General features: G+C 43.4%; 2 long non-coding RNA genes across 5 annotated transcripts in view; one reads left to right on the top strand and one right to left on the bottom strand.

The window, feature by feature from the left end:
* Positions 1-527: 527 nt before the first annotated feature.
* Positions 528-14,351, top strand: LOC126993917 (uncharacterized). 4 transcript variants are annotated; one of them, XR_007748511.1, is made up of 5 exons: positions 528-870; positions 2,376-2,510; positions 13,196-13,528; positions 13,719-13,893; positions 14,208-14,351. It is a non-coding gene; the product is annotated as an uncharacterized LOC126993917 (long non-coding RNA). The 4 variants fall into 4 exon arrangements; XR_007748510.1 differs by having other exon boundaries at positions 528-834; positions 13,196-13,893; XR_007748508.1 differs by having other exon boundaries at positions 13,196-13,893.
* Positions 14,015-19,713, bottom strand: part of LOC126993916 (uncharacterized) — a 7,681-nt gene continuing 1,982 nt past the window's right edge. The window contains exons 3-4 of the long non-coding RNA XR_007748507.1: positions 17,292-17,380; positions 14,015-14,290 (exon numbers count right to left, since the gene is read on the bottom strand). This is a non-coding gene — a long non-coding RNA (uncharacterized LOC126993916). The remainder of the gene's footprint in view (positions 14,291-17,291; positions 17,381-19,713) is intronic.

Below are 19,713 nucleotides of genomic sequence, written 5' to 3'. Positions count from 1 at the left end.
CTCTCTCTCTCTCTCTCTCTCTCTCTCTCTCTCTCTCAATGTTAACGAGTCATACGAATTTAACAGTGGCAAGTAAAAAGAAAACGAAGTCTTGGGTTAAAAGTTAGTGAGTCCCACGAGTCTTTAGAAAACGCTAATATATATTGTTATTGTTATTAGACTATGATCGAGTACCCACTACCCATATCACCGAGATATACACTTACTATGCGGTGATCTCTCTCTCTGAATGAAGTGAATATTTATTTTTTCGATAAAAAAAATAGCATGTATAGTTATTATGGATGTACTCGATCATAGTCTAATAACAATAACAATATTTATTAGCAACCTAAAAAAAAAATCGGACATGAAGAATTATCAATAAATCCAATAAATAAATCCTAGCAACTGGTACCGGTACCGAGCAATCTGGTACCGGTACCGAGCAATCTGGTACCGGTACCGAGCAATCTGGTACCGGTACCGTACCGTTTAGCTGGTACCGTTAGTACCGGTACTGGTACCGGTACCTGCCCACCCATACCTAGCTGCTCCTGGTGGCCGCCCCAGTGCTTCCCCACGCTGCCCCAGTCCACCTGACACTCCCGGCAACCCCACTCCCGGGAGGGGACCTGCCCCCTGCCTCCTCCACGGCCCACGTGGCGGCCAGCCCGCCGCCGAGGACATGGACTCATCCACCTCCGCCACCAAGCGGCCACACACTCTTCTCTCCCGCTGTGCCGTGCCCACCAACACCTGACATCAGCTGCTGCCTGCCTCACGCACCTCCCCTGCCCCCACCAGTGCCCCTCACGAGCCCGTCATCTACTCCGCCACCTCGCCTCCTCCAAGGTGGCCAGTGCACTCCACACCTCCACCTTCCGGAAGGTGATTGGGGGCCCACTGATCACACACGGGGGGCATGTGTGTGTGTGTGTGTGTGTGTGTAGTACGTTTCGAGGAGGCAAGCCTCGACAACCTGCCTCAGACCCCAGAGTCTGTGACCCGCCTGGGGGCTGGTGTGGACCCAGACCCCGGTTAAGATTCGTTTTAGGTCCGTGCCAGTATCTCATTACCTACCTTATGAAACATCAGTATCTCTTCATATATCTTTTCTACAAACCTTCAACAGTCATGGAAACGCTTTGAAAATCCAATTCAAGGACTTTTTTTTTACTCTTGAAAATATGGGATAATGTTTACGAAAGCGCGTCGCCTCCTCTGGCGGCCGCGGCGACGCTGCAGCGGGTGTTGCGAGAAATACCTCCTCGCTGAAATAGATCAGATATACATGAGGGGTGGGTCCAGGGGGGGGCGTAGCCCCCCTGGTTAGAAGGGGGGGTTGAGGGGGGCGCAGCCCCCCCCCGTTAGTAGGTCGTAAAGTTCGGTTGGAGTAGTTTAAATATGCTCCCCGACCCTAAGCCCTCTGCGAGCTATTTTGCGACTGCAGCTGCAGCGTCGCCGCGGCCAGCAGAGGAGGCGACGCGCTTTCGTAAACATTATCCCCTATTTTCAAGAGTAAAAAAAAAAATCCTTGAATTGGATTTTCAAAGCGTTTCCATGACTGTTGAAGGTTTGTAGAAAAGATATATGAAGAGATACTGATGTTTCATAAAGTAGATTATGAGATACTGGCACGGACCTAAAACGAATCTTTACCCAGACCCCTCCCACAGGTACACACATGGACGTGTCTGCCCCGTACACACGGAAGTGACAGACAACAGCATCCTGCTGACACTGCCAGTCTTGGGGGCTCCCAAACCATCCCAACTAGCATTTGTCAGCTCCTTGACAGCACCAGCAGAGGATTAGGTTTGGCGGCCAGGATTAATTAAATGTAAAAGCCCCCCCACCCACCCCTTCACAAGTGGCCATCGAGCTCACAGCATACTCAGTAAGCCCTCACACTCTCCCTGCTCTTCAGTTCCTCCACTGCCTGGTGTACGGGCAGGGAACAGGGACCTGCAGAGGCAGCGTCAGGTGCCGCACCAACAATGGTTCCCACGACTCCAAAGACTGCACCAATGCCCCTTGCTGCCCCTTCTGTCAGGGTGACAACAGGCCTCACCAAAACTCTGCCCTGCCCGTGTGGCGGCAGAGGAGATCCAAAAAGACGGAACACTGACCCTATGCTTCAGACTGGATGGCTTGTCCTTAACCTGAGTGATATGACATGAAATCTAGTGGCCAGCACGACTGCATTTCTACCTTGGCGAGTATTAAAGGAAAGGAATTGGCGGTCCAAGTCAAAATCTGGATGGGGAGTGTTTCCGGTACCTATTTGTGTCGAGTCATCTCTCCTTATCCGTATTTCATTCTTTTTATTTGTTCCCTGTAAGGTGATAAAGGAGTAGTGTTGTGACCTCGTGGTTAATCTCTCCCACTTCCAGGAGCTGTGATGGCAGTGGCGGGCTTGGCGAGGGACGTGAGGCACCCTAGTGGAGGAGCACGAGGAGGAGGAGGAGGCAGCGGTGAAGGACGTGCCGGAGGTGGAGGCCTGGCTGAGGAGGCAAGTGACAGAGGAAGTGAGTCGTGACAGCTTTTCTTCTTCTTCTCTTTACTTCTAGCCTCTAACTTACTCTAATCCTACTCTAGCTTCCCTCTACTCTAACCTCTCTACCTCTGCTTACTTACTGTACTCCCTAACTTTCTCTACTTTAACCCGGTAGCAGCGACCGGCCAAATTTGTGCCATGCTATAAACTCCCCAAAATAGATGATACATATACTGATCACAAATGCTTTGATATATATTATGAAATGGTTTGTGTGAGTGATGATCTTTTCTCATTTTTCTCGCTTGGAGGGACCATTAAGAAACATGATCACCGCTGCTACTGGGTTAACTCTAACTTACTCTCTCAAACTTCACTTTATTTCTACTCTCTTAACTCCAACTATCTTTTACTACTCTCTACTTCACTAGCTTCCTCTACCTTTACTCTAACTCTTACTTTAACTCACTCTCTGCTTCTCTCAAACTCATCTTTATTTCTACTCTCAAACTCCAAGTAACTTTTCCAACACTTTACATTCCTCTACCTCCTACTTTAACTCTATCTGCTTCTCTAAATTATCTCTTCTTATAATTAACATGTAATTATGGTTTTACTTCCACTCCCTAACTACTCCACTGCACTTTACCTCTACTCTAACTTGTATATACTCTTTAACCCGGTAGCAGCGGGGATCATGTTTCTTAATGGTCCCTCCAAGCGAGAAAAAAGAGAAAAAATCACCCCTCACACAAACCAATTCATAATTTATATCAAAGCATTTGTTATCAGATTATGTATCATCTATTTTGGTGGTTTTATATCATGGTACAAATTTGGCCCGTCGCTGCTACACGGTAAAGCCACAAATTTGGCTTGTTGCTGCTACACGGTAAAGCCACAAATTTGGCCCGTTGCTGCTACACGGTAAAGCCACAAATTTGGCCCGTCGCTGCTACACGGTAAAGCCACAAATTTGGCCCGTTGCTGCTACACGGTAAAGCCACAAATTTGGCCCGTTGCTGCTACACGGTAAAGCCACAAATTTGGCCCATTGCTGCTACACGGTAAAGCCACAAATTTGGCCCGTTGCTGCTACACAGTAAAGCCACAAATTTGGCCCGTCGCTGCTACACAGTAAAGCCACAAATTTGGCCCGTCGCTGCTACACGGTAAAGCCACAAATTTGGCCCGTCGCTGCTACACGGTAAAGCCACAAATTTGGCCCGTCACTGCTACACGATAAAGCCACAAATTTGGCGCGTTGCTGCTACACGGTAAAGCCACAAATTTGGCAAGTCACTGTTACACGATAAAGCCACAAATTTGGCTCGTCGCTGTTACACGATAAAGCCACAAATTTGGCCCGTCACTGTTACACGATAAAGCCACAAATTTGGCCCGTCGCTACTACACGATAAAGCCACAAATTTGGCCCGTCACTGCTACACGATAAAGCCACAAATTTGGCCCGTCGCTGCTACACGATAAAGCCACAAATTTGGCCCGTCACTGCTACACGATAAAGCCACAAATTTGGCCCGTCGCTGCTACACGATAAAGCCACAAATTTGGCCCGTTACTGCTACATGGTAAAGCCACAAATTTGACCCGTCGCTGCTACACGGTAAAGCCACAAATTTGGCCCGTCACTGCTACACGATAAAGCCACAAATTTGGCCCGTCGCTGCTACACGGTAAAGCCACAAATTTGGCCCGTCACTGTTACACGGTAAAGCCACAAATTTGGCCCGTCACTGTTACACGATAAAGCCACAAATTTGGCCCGTTACTGTTACACGATAAAGCCACAAATTTGGCCCGTTACTGTTACACGATAAAGCCACAAATTTGGCCCGTCGCTGCTACCAGGTTAACCTAGTACTCTACTTTTACTACTCTCTGTTTTTCACTAAGGTAATATAAATGTTAATAATGGAAGCACATCACTCTGCTTTCCTTGAACATTCCTGTGTCTTGAAACGTTCATTGGCGCTTAAAACGTAATTGATGTTCACCAGAGATAGAGTTAGGTTATCATTAGCCATTACCAGCCCACTGCAGGATGAAGGACTTACCCCATGTTTTCTGCCTCTGTCTGGTGTTAGTGTGCTCCATCCTGCCCCAGCAAAGGTTATAATTTCACCTCTCCACCTGGTCCTCTGTCTGGTGTCAGTGTGCTCCATCCTGCCCCAGCAAAGGTTCTAATTTCACCTCCACCTGGTCCTCTGTCTGGTGTCAGTGTGCTCCATCCTGCCCCAGCAAAGGTTATAATTTCACCTCTCCACCTGGTCCTCTGTCTGGTGTTAGTGTGCTCCATCCTGCCCCTGCAAAGTTAATAATTCCACTTCTCCACCTGGTCCTCTGTCTGGTGTTAGCATACTCCATCCTGCCCCTGCAAAGTTAATAATTCCACCTCCACCTGGTCCTCTGTCAGGTGTTAGCATACTCCATCCTGCCCCTGCAAAGTTAATAATTCCACCTCCACCTGGTCCTCTGTCTGGTGTTAGTGTACTCCATCCTGCCCCTGCAAAGGTTATGATTCCACCTCTCCACCTGGTCCTCTGTCTGGTGTTAGTGTACTCCATCATGCCCCAGCAAAGGTTATGATTCCACCTCTCCACCTGGTCCTCTGTCTGGTGTTAGTGTAGTTCATCCTGTCTTGATAAAGGTTCTAATTCCACCTCTCCACTTGGTCCTCTCTCTGGCCTGAGCTATGCTACAGTTCCTGGGTTGCTTCTCTGTTAGCTTGGTTGTCCATCTGTTATCAGTTCTACACATGATATGACCTCCCCAAGCCCATTTGTTACTCCTAATAATCATTAAAATATATTCAAACTTTGCCAGTCCTCTAATCCCTGATGCTTGCTTCTTGTCTCTCCATTCCTGTGTGTGGTTTTTGGTTTCCTCTCAACAGTTTCTGAGGCGTGTGCTGGGCTGGCACGACACACTGATTGTTCACCTTTCTCTTCAGGGAAGGTGGCAGGCTGCTGGTCATGACACTAGGTTTAGCAAAAGCTCTTCATCACAGTTCTCTTCGCTCTCTGTTTAGTCCAGTCAGATTGTGGCCAAAACCTGAAAAAATTGCAAAAGATATGGTTTCACTTGCATGTTGTTAAGGTATGCCCCACCAATACTAGAAAAATATTACACCGAATTACACCAAAATCGCATTTTTAGTTTAAGGCAAAACACATTTATAACTGTAACTTCCTTATTATTCATCCAAATCAGCTCATTCAAGTTTCTAACCCTATGTGATGAAGGTCAAGGAACACTTAGGCCATTAGAACTGTTTGTAGACTACTCCTTATATGGCAAATATGTAAATTAGGACATGTGATTGTGTTAACCCGTGGGCTTCGGCTATGGGGAAGCCAAGAAGTGCCCGAGAAACGACAAAAATACACTTCATTTTGAGACTAAGAAAAGAGCATGGAACGTACATCAGAGTACTCCTCTCATAACCATAAAGCTGTTAAAAATATTTACTTTTACTCAAACTCCATTCTTTTGGGTGGTGTTTGTTACAAAATAAACAGTCTCGTGATGTGTCACATCTAGCCAAGAGTTGCTTGTTGTGTACTTTAGAGAATTTGACAAGTGATTACTGTATGGATAGCTAATTTAGTATGTCATGACCTTACAGCACCACCTATGACATAAAAGCCCACCTCAAGATCACTCACCCACCACATTGACCTAAGCCATTCATGGTGGGTTGCGCTATGCCACCACTGCCTACAATTAGCTCGAATTAGGTGTTTTATGGCGAGCCCTTTTTAGGGTCCACCGTACCACAGCCACAACTCATGAAAGCCCAAAAAAGGGTCTGCCGACGTTCTCGGGTTAAAAAGGATTTTCTTCGTAGGTCTGCATCAATAACTGCATGTTACTCATCCAAATCTGTTCATTGAAGTTCCTAGCCTATGTTTTGAAGGTGAAGAAACAATATTAGGCCAACATAATTTATTAATGAATACTTTGTAAAATAATGTATTCATGGGAAATATGCAGATTAGGACAATTAGAATTGTGTTGATTAAGATATTATTCATAGGTTTATAACAATCTTACTTTTAACTCATTCAGCTCAGTTCATTGAAGTTCCTAATGCTATATTTTGATGGTAAAAAAAATAACATTATAACTTAGTACACATACAGTTGTGTTCTATTATGGAGAATATTCAAATTAAGATCCACCATTGTGAAAATAAACAAACATAAGAAGCAACAGCATCCTTGTTAGTCACTGGACGTACACATGTATGATTCATCCTGATCCACGTCAGGTTGTGGGAGTTAGTGCAGCTGTCACCTTTGCACTGACCACATGCGACTGTGCACTCTGGACCGTTTGCTTGACAAGTGCATCTTCTGGTACTGCATCCAGCCTTGCAGTTGCAATACACACTATCCAGGAGTTCTTTGGGGGCTGGGTCCAGGTCTGGCATAACTGGAAGAAGATGATCATGAGTGTGCACCTGTTTTTTCATCCATAGTTTACTGGTTCCAGAGCTCCAGCATTGCCCTTCCATTCTTGGATCTGAAAGTACACTCTCAGACTATGATACTGTGATGAAGCTGATGTTGGTGGCAAACTCTGAGCTTGAACATACCTCCAGCTTTTGGCAACCTTTTCACAGAATTGCCTGTACCGTAAAGCCCTTCATCCTTTGAGGCACTGTGTAAGGCAACCAGTGCCTTCTCTCCTAGTTTTGGAATGTACTCTTTGGATAGGTCTTGCTTTCCAAATTCATCTGTGAGTTCGGAAAAGTATGAATTTTTAATGGCCCATTTTAGTGCTGCACCTTTTCCGATGCCAAATGGCTGAGATGTGGTGTTGCATCCAAGTATTGCATGTATGAACAAGAGTCTTGAGCAGATATCAAGACCTAACATTGATTTAGTACCTTTGATGTCCCAGGCACGTGTTCTAGTTGAGGTCTTCTTCAGTTCTGGAATGAAGTACAATTCATGTGCTGTCGTGCTGTCAGGAGCACAAGAAGGTCAGTGTCATCACCTGCAACCACATATTGATTGTCTTGGCTGACTGAACTGCAGTTTGTGATATCAGGACGTCATCATCATGAATTGTTTTGCATCCAGTTTTCACAAGGGAGCTTAATGAACCTTTGTTTATTTGTCTTGTTAGCCAGGAAATCATCTTTCTTGAAGTTATTTACTGTCTTGGCTGTGAAGCTGACATTCAGACAAATTTTGGATCCAATTCTCTGGTGAGTAGCATCCTTAACCTGTCTGCTGCGATTGGCATGGATTTCCCCTTCACTGGTAGCCTGGTAACATACACTCCCAGGTCTTTCTCTGCCTCTGTGGTGGATAGTGGAGTTTTTCCCATGTGGTATTGGTGTGCTGGATATCCCCTCCCAAGATGCAGGACTTTGCATTTTTCTTCACTAAATTGTAGCAGCCACTTTTTGTTCCATTCCTGTAGCTTGGTGATGTCTTCTTGTAGGAAATCTGCAGTCAAGGGGTTAATAGATAGTCCGCCTCCATAGCCATCAAAGACAACTGTTGCACCTGGATATCTCTTGTTGACATAGCCAACATACAGCTGACAAAGACTTTGGAAAAATAAGCCATGTTCCCAAGGTATGTGCTGCAGTAGTGAGCCGCCATCCAGTACATATGCTCTACAGCTATTCATGGGCTGCGCTCTGCTGATCATCTGTATGTTTCTCTGACTGACTATCTGTGTGTGGCCGATGCTTCTGGCAGAGTTCCCACATGGTATCAGCAAGGACTGGATTATTAGCCTGTCTTTGCATAGCTGACGAATTAAATGAGGCTGGAGGAAGCTGCAGAGCTCATATTCAAACACAGACATCAGATCTTTGTGTTTATCAAGGGCAAACACTGTAAGTCTCTGGAAGAGCAGCTGTGGGTCAGCGTGCCTTGTTCCACCATGGACAGATATAGAATGCTGCCATGCCATTAAACTATATGGATGAAAAAGAACAGGTGATCATCTTCCAATTATGCCAGACCTGGACCCAGCCCCCAAAGAACTCCTGGATAGTGTGTATTGCAACTGCAAGGCTGGATGCAGTACCAGAAGATGCACTTGTCGAGCCAACGGTCCAGAGTGCACAGTCGCATGTGGTCAGTGCAAAGGTGACAGCTGCACTAACTCCCACAACCTGACGTGGATCAGGATGAATCATACATGTGTACGTCCAGTGACTAACAAGGATGCTGTTGCTTCTTATGTTTGTTTGTTTTTCACAATGGTGGATCTTAATTTGAATATTCTCCATAATAGAACACAACTGTATGTGTACTAAGTTATAATGTTATTTTTTTTACCATCAAAATATAGCATTAGGAACTTCAATGAACCGAGCTGAATGAGTTAAAAGTAAGATTGTTATAAACCTATGAATAATATCTTAATCAACACAATTCTAATTGTCATGGTCTGCATATTTCCCATGAATACATTATTTTACAAAGTATTCATTAATAAATTATGTTGGCCTAATATTGTTTCTTCACCTTCAAAACATAGGCTAGGAACTTCAATGAACAGATTTGGATGAGTAACATGCAGTTATTGATGCAGACCTACGAAGAAAATCCTTTTTAACACAATCACACGTCCTAATTTACATATTTGCCATATAAGGAGTAGTCTTCAAACTACAAAGTGTTCCTTGACCTTCATCACATAGGATTAGAAACTTGAATGAACTGATTTGGATGACTAATAAGGAAGTTACAGCTATAAATGTGTTTTGCCTTAATAGCGAAACTAAAAATGCAATTCTGAGGCATTTTCATCGTCATCATTTCATCGACGCCTGCTCCTAGGAGCTCCCACCAGGGGATGGCCACGGCAGAAGAGCTTCCAACTTTCTCTATCCAGACACTCCCTCCTTGCCTGCTCAAAGTTTCTCAAGGATCTTTCCCCCCTCTCCCTAATGTACTCTTGCACCCTATCCCTCCATTTCACTGGAGGTCGTCCTCTAGCATTCCCTCCCTCTATCTCACTCACATACACCCTCCTGGTCATCTTACTCTCCTCCATTCGCTCCATGTGGCCAAATCACTTTAAAGTCTGTCGCTTCACTTCTTCCACCACTCCACACTTCTTCCCTTCACCCCTGTGACACATTCCAAAACGCTCGTACACACTTTCATTACTCATTCCATCCATTCTCCTCACACCACAAGCACTCCTCAAATAACTCATTTCCACTGCCTGCACTCTAGACCTCTGACTTTCATTCCAGGCCCACGTTTCACTTGCATATGTAAGGGTTGGTACTATTATTGTATTTCTCAAATCCCTCTTTACCTCCATGCTCACACTTCTGCCATTCATGATTCGTCCCAAAGACCCCACCACCCTTCTTCCTTGCAATGCCCTTTCTCTTATCTCTCCCTCCATACCACCATGCTTACACATAACTGATCCAAGGTACTTAAACTCATTGACCTCCTCTATTTCTTCAACATTCAAAATTATTTTGCAGTTTTTTTCACATTCAATTCCCACTCTATATGGGTATACAAAATCTACAACCTCACTTCTACTCTGCTCACAAACCATCACTTTACTTTTGTTGACATTTACTTTCAGCTTTCTCCCGTTACAGACACTATCAAAAACACTGACCAAATTTTGTAGGTCACTTTCATTTTCTGCAATGAGCACCGTGTCATCAGCAAACAGTATCGAATTCAGTACCTACTTCCTTCCCTCATTGAACAGTCTTACTCCAACTTCTCCAACTTTGCCCTTCATTTCTAATGACACCGTCCATATAAATATTGAACAACCATGGTGACATGATGCACCCTTGTCTTAAGCTCACTTTTATCTCAAAATGTTCACTTGTTTCTCCAGTAATTTTGACACATGAAGATGCATCCTCATAGAAAGACTTTATTGCCCTGAGTAGTTTTCCTTCCACACCATAAATCTTTAAAACATCCCACAATGCAATCCAATCGACTCTGTCATAAGCTTTTTCCAAATCCATGAAGGCAGCGTATAGTTTCTTTCCTTTTGCTATTATTTTTTCTACTACCATCCTGAAGGCAAATATCTGATCCACACATCCCCTTCCCTTCCTGAAGCCTCCTTGCTCTTCACTGATTTTCTCTTCTGTAAGTCTTTGCACCCTCTCTATTGTGACTTTTCCATATACCTTTCCGGGTATACTCAGGAGACTTATACCTCTATAGCTCCCTCATTCCCCTCTCCTGCCCTTCCCCTTATAAACTGGGACAATGATGGCTTTCGTCCAGTCTGCTGGCACCCCCCCCCCTCCCATGCTACTTCACATATCTTGACCATCCATTTCACGACTTCATCTCCTCCACACTTAACATTTCTGCTGTGATTCCATCAATTCCTGCTGCCTTTCCATTTTTTAATCTTTTTATTGCCTGATTTACTTCTTCATATGTTATACTTCTTTCTTTATATACTCCTCCTCTACCTCTACTCAAAACTGCTGCTGTTACAGCTGCTGGACGTCCATCCTCAAAATTCATTAAGTTTTTTAAACATTCTTTCCATCTTTCTTTCACAACTTTCCCGTCTTTCAACATCTTTCCATTCTCATCCATAACTTCATTTATTTTACTTGAGGAGATATTTTCTGCATTTCTTTCGTTTTTTACTTCTTTCCAATATGATTTCCTGTTCCCTTTATATTTTTCACTTAGTCTTTTTCCAAAGTCTTCATCAACTCTCTTCTTACTTTCTTTTATTGCTTGTTTTAATTTCATTTTGCATTCTCTATATTTCTTTTTCCTTTCCCTTTTTACTTGTTCAGACACATTTCTTTCTTGAGTTTTCTTAAAAAGTTCCCTTTTCTCTTTTACTATCCTCCTTATCTCTTCTGTCCACCATGAATTTCCTTTTCTTTTTCCATCTCTCACCACTTTCATCCCTAACACTTTTTTTGTTGTAGTTACCATTATTTCTTTAAATGTTCCAAAAACTTTTTCAATATTTGTATTATCTTTTACACTTTCCCATTTTTTATTTCTTTTTTCTGTAACTTTTCTATCTTCAGTATTTCCTTTTTTACTTCACCTTTCTTTTCAAACACCCACTTTTCTTTCATCTTTAACTTTGCCAGCACTGCAAGATGGTCAGATCCATCGAACATTCCTCTTACTACCTTTGCGTCACAAATTTCTTTTCTAAGCCTTTCATCTACTGCCACATAATCAATCAATCCTTTTTGCTCATTATCTTCTCCCCTCCTCCATGTGTATCGGTGGATATTCTTGTGCTGAAGAAGGTGTTCGCTAGGAACATTCCCCTCTCAGCACAGACATCCACCAGGCACTCTCCATTTTCATTCTTCCCAGGTATCCCCCATTTTCCCACCACATCCATCACACATTCATCACCCACTTTAGCATTCATATCTCCCATCATAATAAGTTTCCTTTCTTTCTCAAAACTCTTCAGACATGCATTCACTTCCTCCCAAAAAGCTTCCCTTTCTCTCAGTCCTTTTTTACTTTTCACATTTACTGGTGCATAAATACACCCATGCATACTTTTCTAAACCTACTTTTCCTTTCACCACACAATTCTTGATCCCTTCCAACCATAATCAGTCACACCATTCCACACTCTTTCAGACATCACAATAGCACATCCTTCCTTACTCCTGCCTCTATACTTCTCATCTATCCCCGTCCATACAACCCCCCCAGGCACACCCTCCCACGTACCCTCCCTACCATCACTCACACCAGTTCCTCGAATATGTGTTTCACTCACTCCCAACACATCCACTCTACCATTTACAAAAATTTCAATCATCACTCTCCTCTTTTCCTCACCACCTAAACCATTCACATTAATAGACACCAGTCTCATACACTCCTTTCTCTTCTGGCCAGTCCTATGTAGTGTTATGGAGACTTGCTCCTTGTCCAGGCTAAAAGGATTAAAACAAAGCAGCTGATGGTCACTGCCCCCCTCCCTGTTGGTTCTACCCCGCAGGGTATAGTAACGGTGCGCACCATGTGAAGTTGAGGATGGGGTAGGCTACCTTCCTAGTCAGAGGGTACCCGTATTGCTCCTTTCCCAATACCCTAAACAAGGGAGCTGTACGCTTAGGCAGCAAAACGCACCTCGGATGAACCTCATTGATCACGATACTGCCACTGCGCAAAGGAGGCATTTCCCCGTGGTATAGTTCAGTGTAATTTTTTTCTGGTATTGGTGGGGCGTATCTTGACAACATGCAAGTGAAACCATTTCTTTTGCAATTTTTTCAGGTTTGGAGGATTATTGGCATAATTTGACTGGACTAGTTCTTGTCTCTGTGGTCTGGGTTTGTTCCTCTACTCAAGGGTTTCCTTCAGGATCATTATTTGTTGCCCTGCCAACTTTATATTCACCTTTCAGACGCTGTGAAGCTCCTTGATCATTCTCTTAGGTTTTCCTCAGACTTGCTTAGTAAGACTGTCTTTCATATTTCGTTAATAATTGTAAAGCAGCTGTGAATAATTTTGGAGATGGTGTCACCTTGGATATCCCAGTATTTCCTGGCCAGCAGCTCGTGACACCAGAGATGTAGCTGTACATTCCCGTAGAATTTGAAGAGTGAACCAAGAGGTTTAGCGATATATTAACATGATATTCTGGTGAAGACGTGTATTAGCCCTTCTCTGGTACCTCCCGAGCCACTCCCTCACACCACTCAATTGTCCACAGGTCACCCACGCTGCATCGTGAGGAACAGGGAAGAGTGAAGTCTTTGACACACTGCATCGTGAGGAACAGAGGAGAGTGAAGAGTCTTTGACACACTGCATCGTGAGGAACAGAGGAGAGTGAAGAGTCTTTGACACACTGCATCATGAGGAACAGAGGAGAGTGAAGAGTCTTTGACACACTGCATCGTGAGGAACAGAGGAGAGTGAAGTTTTTGAAGGAGACCAGCCACCTGTACACAGGCTGGGTAATGACGTGGCTGGGGACAGCACTCCACATGGAACAAGATTGTACTATGTCCGAACTGAGATTTCCACAGCACATAACTATGAAGGTGGGCAGGCAGCTACCACCCACCTTCATGGCCCTGTGCTGTGGATGTCTCGGTTCAAACATAGTGCAGTCTTGCTTTAAGTGGATTGCTGCCCCCAGCTGCGTCAATATCCTGCCTGTGTTGAAGAAGATACAGGTGACTGGTCTCCTCCAAAGACATTCTCCACTCTCCTCTGTTCCTCACAATGCAGCATGGGTGACCTGTGGACACTTCCAGGACAAACTGTTCTGCTAACCCTGATGTGCTGAAGTACTCAACAGTGGCCCCTACCACAGAGTCTCATCCTTAAACTCTTCTGCACTGTGAGGACAACCTTTCATCTTGGAGGGGACTTTATCTACAGGTCACCCAAGCTACACTTACAGGTAGGAGCCAGAAAATGTCAAGTCAGGTGCAGAGTAGGTAAATAAACCTGTTTGAGCTGATCATCAAACATGTATGTATAATCTCAATGGCTGCTCATGTGCAAGGTTGACAGACCACAAGTTATGAAGTTGAAATTTTATTACCACCAGTGTTACAGTACTTCGAAGAGTCTCCCTAAAGCAGTGCTCAGTAATACAGCAGGAAAAATTATTAAAAAAAAAAAAAAAAAAAGATGGGAAGTCTAGGACTTTAAACTTTGGCTGCTTAGTACTAAAAACAATAGCACACAAGTCTGACGAGAAAGTTTTCACAGGAGACGAGTCACTGGACATCTGCAGCAGAGGGGCTGAGGAGGGTGGTGACCAAACAGATGTCCAACATGTACCAAGGCAGCAGCTGAAGAGGGGAGGAGGAAGAACAGTCAAGACACCTTGCCACCAATGCTGGGCACTTCCGCCACTTTGTGTCACCGACGCAATACCAAAATAGTGGTGCAGCTATGCAGTGACGCAAAATTTGTAAAAGTGTCACGGTGGCGGAAGTTCAAATTTTAGCCCCACTTTTTGCGACACCGTTCGTCCGTTTGTAAACTACTAAACTCAGTAAACTGTGACATGTACTTAAGTAATTGTTTTTCAAAGGTGCAAAACTGTATTTTTAATAAAATTGTTATATTATTTTATGGTATTTATAAGGTTTTTTTTTTTTTTTTTTGGCACACTAGATTATCTAAGTGTTGCACTTAACTAAAAGTGGTGCAGTGGTGCGGTGATGCAAAAGTCATGACGCAATTTTTTGGGCTTGCAAAGTGGTGCGGCCAGCATTGCTAACCACATCAGATAATATAATGCCTATGCACTCAAGTCTAGAACTGAATAAGAGACATTAAAGGTCGCAAAACTAATTGATCTATGAACAAGTTTCCTTCACCTGGCCACTCCTGCAATGCATGTCATGCTATCATCACACCTCACTGCACACTAGTACTTTCCAGAGTCAGTGCACTAGTCAGTCAATGGACCCCTGTGTTCAACATCAAAACATTTTGGGCTAATTTTCCACCCCACAACCCTTCATTTAAAATAGTAGCATGTCTAGCTAGTCTTTCACTTCCTGGACCTAAGCAGCCATGGTGCACTGTCCCCTTAAGACTTCTTTTCCTGTCCCAAGTCAACCTCTAGGGTTTTGTTCTGTCATTCCATACTGTCCGACTCAGTCATTTCTTCAATGTCACCATCTTTTATAACACTCATTCAATTTTTATCTATTTCCTCATTCCATCAGGAGTTCAGCTTCTTTCCCACTCCCTTTGTCCTGCCATACTTATTCAAAGACATCCCTGTCTGCTTAATCTTGCTATGCTGTCCACTTGGGTAGTTTTTGTCTCCTTAATCTTGCTATGCTGTCCACTTGGGTAGTTTTTGTCTCCTTAATCTTCCTATACTGTCCTCTGCAGTAGTTTTTGTCTGCTTAATCTATCTATGCTGTCCTCTGCAGTAGTTTTTGTCTCCTTAATCTTCCTATACTGTCCTCTGCAGTAGTTTTTGTCTGCTTAATCTATCTATGCTGTCCTCTGCAGTAGTTTTTGTCTGCTTAATCTATCTATGCTGTCCTCTGCGGTAGTTTTTGTCTGCTTAATCTATCTATGCTGTCCTCTGCGGTAGTTTTTGTCTGCTTAATCTATCTATGCTGTCCTCTGCAGTAGTTTTTGTCTGCTTAATCTATCTATGCTGTCCTCTGCAGTAGTTTTTGTCTGCTTAATCTATCTATGCTGTCCTCTGCAGTAGTTTTTGTCTGCTTAATCTATCTATGCTGTCCTCTGCAGTAGTTTTTGTCTGCTTAATCTATCTATGCTGTCCTCTGCAGTAGTTTTTGTCTGCTTAATCTATCTATGCTGTCCTCTGCAGTAGTTTTGTCTGCTTAATCTATCTATGCTTTCCTCTGCTCTAGTTTTTGTCTGCTTAATCTATCTATGCTGTCCTCTGCAGTAGTTTTTGTCTGCTTAATCTATCTATGCTGTCCTCTGCAGTAGTTTTTGTCTGCTTAATCTATCTATGCTGTCCTCTGCAGTAGTTTTTGTCTGCTTAATCTATCTATGCTGTCCTCTGCGGTAGTTTTTGTCTGCTTAATCTATCTATGCTGTCCTCTGCGGTAGTTTTTGTCTGCTTAATCTATCTATGCTGTCCTCTGCAGTAGTTTTTGTCTGCTTAATCTATCTATGCTGTCCTCTGCAGTAGTTTTTGTCTGCTTAATCTATCTATGCTGTCCTCTGCAGTAGTTTTTGTCTGCTTAATCTTGCTATGCTGTCCTCTGCAGTAGTTTTTGTCTGCTTAAACTATCTATGCTGTCCTCTGCAGTAGTTTTTGTCTGCTTAATCTTGCTATGCTGTCCTCTGCGGTAGTTTTTATCTGCTTAATCTTTTTCACTGCCCTTCTGTAACTCCCCGTGTCCTCCCCGGTCCCCTTAGTCTCTTGCACTGTTATATCATTCCCATCTTGTTCCACCATGTCCTGTGCTGCCACTGTCTGCATGCATAAGTACCCTCTAGTCACATTATTGCAAACCATTGCTGCAATGATCAAAGTTCTGACTTCACAATTTACCAGCACCACACAATGATGGCAATTGCAAGTTTTAAATTGTTCAGTCTCAGATCAAGTGAAGAAAGGTGGAGAATTAGTCCAAAATGTTTTGATGTTGAACAAAGGGGTCCATTGACTGACTAGTGCACTTACTCTGGAAAGTACTAGTGTGCAGTGAGGTGTGATGATAGCATGACATGCATTGCAGGAGTGGCCAGGTGAAGGAAACTTGTTCATAGATTAATTCGTTTTGCGACCTTTAATATCTCTTATTCAGTTCTAGACTTGAGTGCATAGGCATTATATTACCTGATGTGGTTAGCAATCACTTTTTTGGGGGTATTGTGACATGCGCCCTGCACTACTTTTAGTCAGTGCAACACTTAAATAATTTTGTGGTAATGAATCGAGTTATAAATATAACACATACCACTATACTTTGTCACATGAACTTTAGGGAAAAACTGAATGCTGTTATCCTTTTAGAACAGAAAACTAAGGCATAGCAAAGCCATCAATTTGACTTTCTTAAAGATTTTAAGGTCCATTAACTGTCCCTGCCAAACTAAATACTTCAGTCATTGCCACAGATTTCGTATTTCTGTTAATAATTATTAATGAAACCCACCAAATCCATACATTGCCTCAGTTATCCTGGCCAAGAACACTGAAATATTACTCTTACTACGAAGAGTAACTTTGAGGTCTCGTTAACCGTCATGCACTGCCAAAAGCCTCAATTATACTTAACCGTCACTGCCAAAAGCCTCAATTATGGTTAACTGTCACTGCCAAAAGCCTCAATTATACTTAACTATGAGCCAGTCCCATCAGCAGCACAGGGACGACAGCAGCAGCAGCACCTCAGCAGTCTGGGCACGACAACCACCAGATGCGCCGAGATCTGCGGAGAGGATACTAATAAACAATCACATGTAGCACGGACCAGCAGCTTGACAAAAGAAAAAACTGGGTTGGTCAGGCCTAAGTCTATATACACCAAGTCTAGTCATACGCAGGTTTGTGGGAGGAGACACGGCAGAGGCGTGGTTTATGCGTGCCACTGCTTGGAGCCAAACTAGAGAATGTAGAAACAGGGATTTAGAGAAAATGAGAAAAGGCGGACTAATTTAAATCAATCACTTAAACATGCCCTCCCATACACCCCACACGCGTACCGCCGTCTGTAGGCATTGAAATTACAGTCACGCAATAGCACAATAAAAAGACATTTTTTCGTCAGTGGCTTGCCTGAACGCGCTGTGAAAGAAGGCGAGAATGCACATCCAGAGTGCACACACGGCCCCAACTTTAAGTCACCCCTGAACTGGCGGGTATTTTTTTTTTTTTTTAGCTTCAAGTGACGTCATCCCGCTGCTCCGCCCCAAAACCGCCTCCTGCGCGTACCGGTCGCAGTTTTGTAGCAGAGTGACTTGACTTGGTATATATAGACTTCGTAAACAATCACACGTAGCAAGGACCAGCAGTGGCGAAACAAAAACTGGGTTGGATATAGGCCTCAAACTCCAGGTTCTTTTCCCCTTAACCGAACAACAATAAAAGGAAAACGAATAACTCAAGACAAATGAAATGCTTAAACGGAAACGCAAAATGAATACAAAGACAATATATTTACAAAAAGTTAATATTTACATCAAGTTACAAAAGAAAAAAAAACAAGATTGCCTTAGCAGACACTCCTTTAAAAACATGAAAACGGGTAAACACAAAACACAAACAATACTTCTTACGACACTAGTGACGTAACGCGGGTACCTGTCTGGGCGGCTAATTGGTAAAGTCAGTGGTGTTGATTATCTAACATTTGAATGGTTAACGCAGCAAAAAAAGGTACAACAGTGAACGGTTATGGAGTAATGGCTAAAGTGAGGAGAATAATGTAACAATGAAACAACAGTAGAGGTGTTAAAAACTCAAGAACGCGGCATTTCAACAGTAGACACCAAACCGACTTAATGCGATACCAAACTCCCACGCGACCCAAGACTCTCAGTAACAAGGACAAACACTGACGCAGAATCTCAGTTAACAAGGAAAAACACTGACGAAGAATCTCAGTAACAAGGACAAATATTGACGCAGAATCTCAGTTAACAAGGAAAAACACTGACGAAGAATCTCAGTAACAAGGACAAACATTGACGCAGAATCTCAGTTAACAAGGAAAAACACTGACGAAGAATCTCAGTAACAAGGACAAATATTGACGCAGAATCTCAGTTAACAAGGACAAACACTGACGAAGAATCTCAGTAACAAGGACAAACATTGACGCAGAATCTCAGTAACAAGGAAAAACACTGACGAAGAATCTCAGTAACAAGGACAAATATTGACGCAGAATCTCAGTTAACAAGGACAAACACTGACACAGCATCTGAGTAACAAGGACAAACACTGACACAGCATCTGAGTAACAAGGACAAACACTGACGCAGAATCCCAGTAACAAGGACAAACACTGACGCAGAATCTCAGTAACAAGGACAAACACTGACGCAGAATCTCAGTAACAAGGACAAACACTGACGCAGAATCTCAGTAACAAGGACAAACACTGACGCAGAATCTCAGTAACAGGGACAAACACTGACGCAGAATCTCAGTAACAAGGACAAACACTGACGCAGAATCTTAGTAACAAGGACAAACACTGACGCAGAATCTCAGTAACAAGGACAAACAATGACGCAGAATCTCAGTAACAAGGACAAACAATGACGCAGAATCTCAGTAACAAGGACAAACATTGACGCAGAATCTCAGTAACAAGGACAAACATTGACGCAGAATCTCAGTAACAAGGACAAACACTGACGCAGAATCTTAGTAACAAGGACAAACACTGACGCAGAATCTCAGGTAACAAGGACAAACACTGACGCAGAATCTCAGTAACAAGGACAAACACTGACGCAGAATCTTAGTAACAAGGACAAACACTGACGCAGAATCTCAGTAACAAGGACAAACACTGACGCAGAATCTCAGTAACAAGGACAAACACTGACGCAGAATCTCAGTAACAAGGACAAACACTGACGCAGAATCTCAGTAACAAGGACAAACACTGACGCAGAATCTCAGTAACAAGGACAAACACTGACGCAGAATCTCAGTAACAAGGACAAACACTGACGCAGAATCTCAGTAACAAGGACAAACACTGACGCAGAATCTCAGTAACAAGGACAAACACTGACGCAGAATCTCAGT

The sequence above is a fragment of the Eriocheir sinensis genome, unplaced genomic scaffold (assembly GCF_024679095.1).
Source record: "Eriocheir sinensis breed Jianghai 21 unplaced genomic scaffold, ASM2467909v1 Scaffold7, whole genome shotgun sequence".
NCBI lineage: Eukaryota > Metazoa > Arthropoda > Malacostraca > Decapoda > Varunidae > Eriocheir > Eriocheir sinensis.
This window is presented reverse-complemented; position numbering and strand designations above follow the sequence as displayed.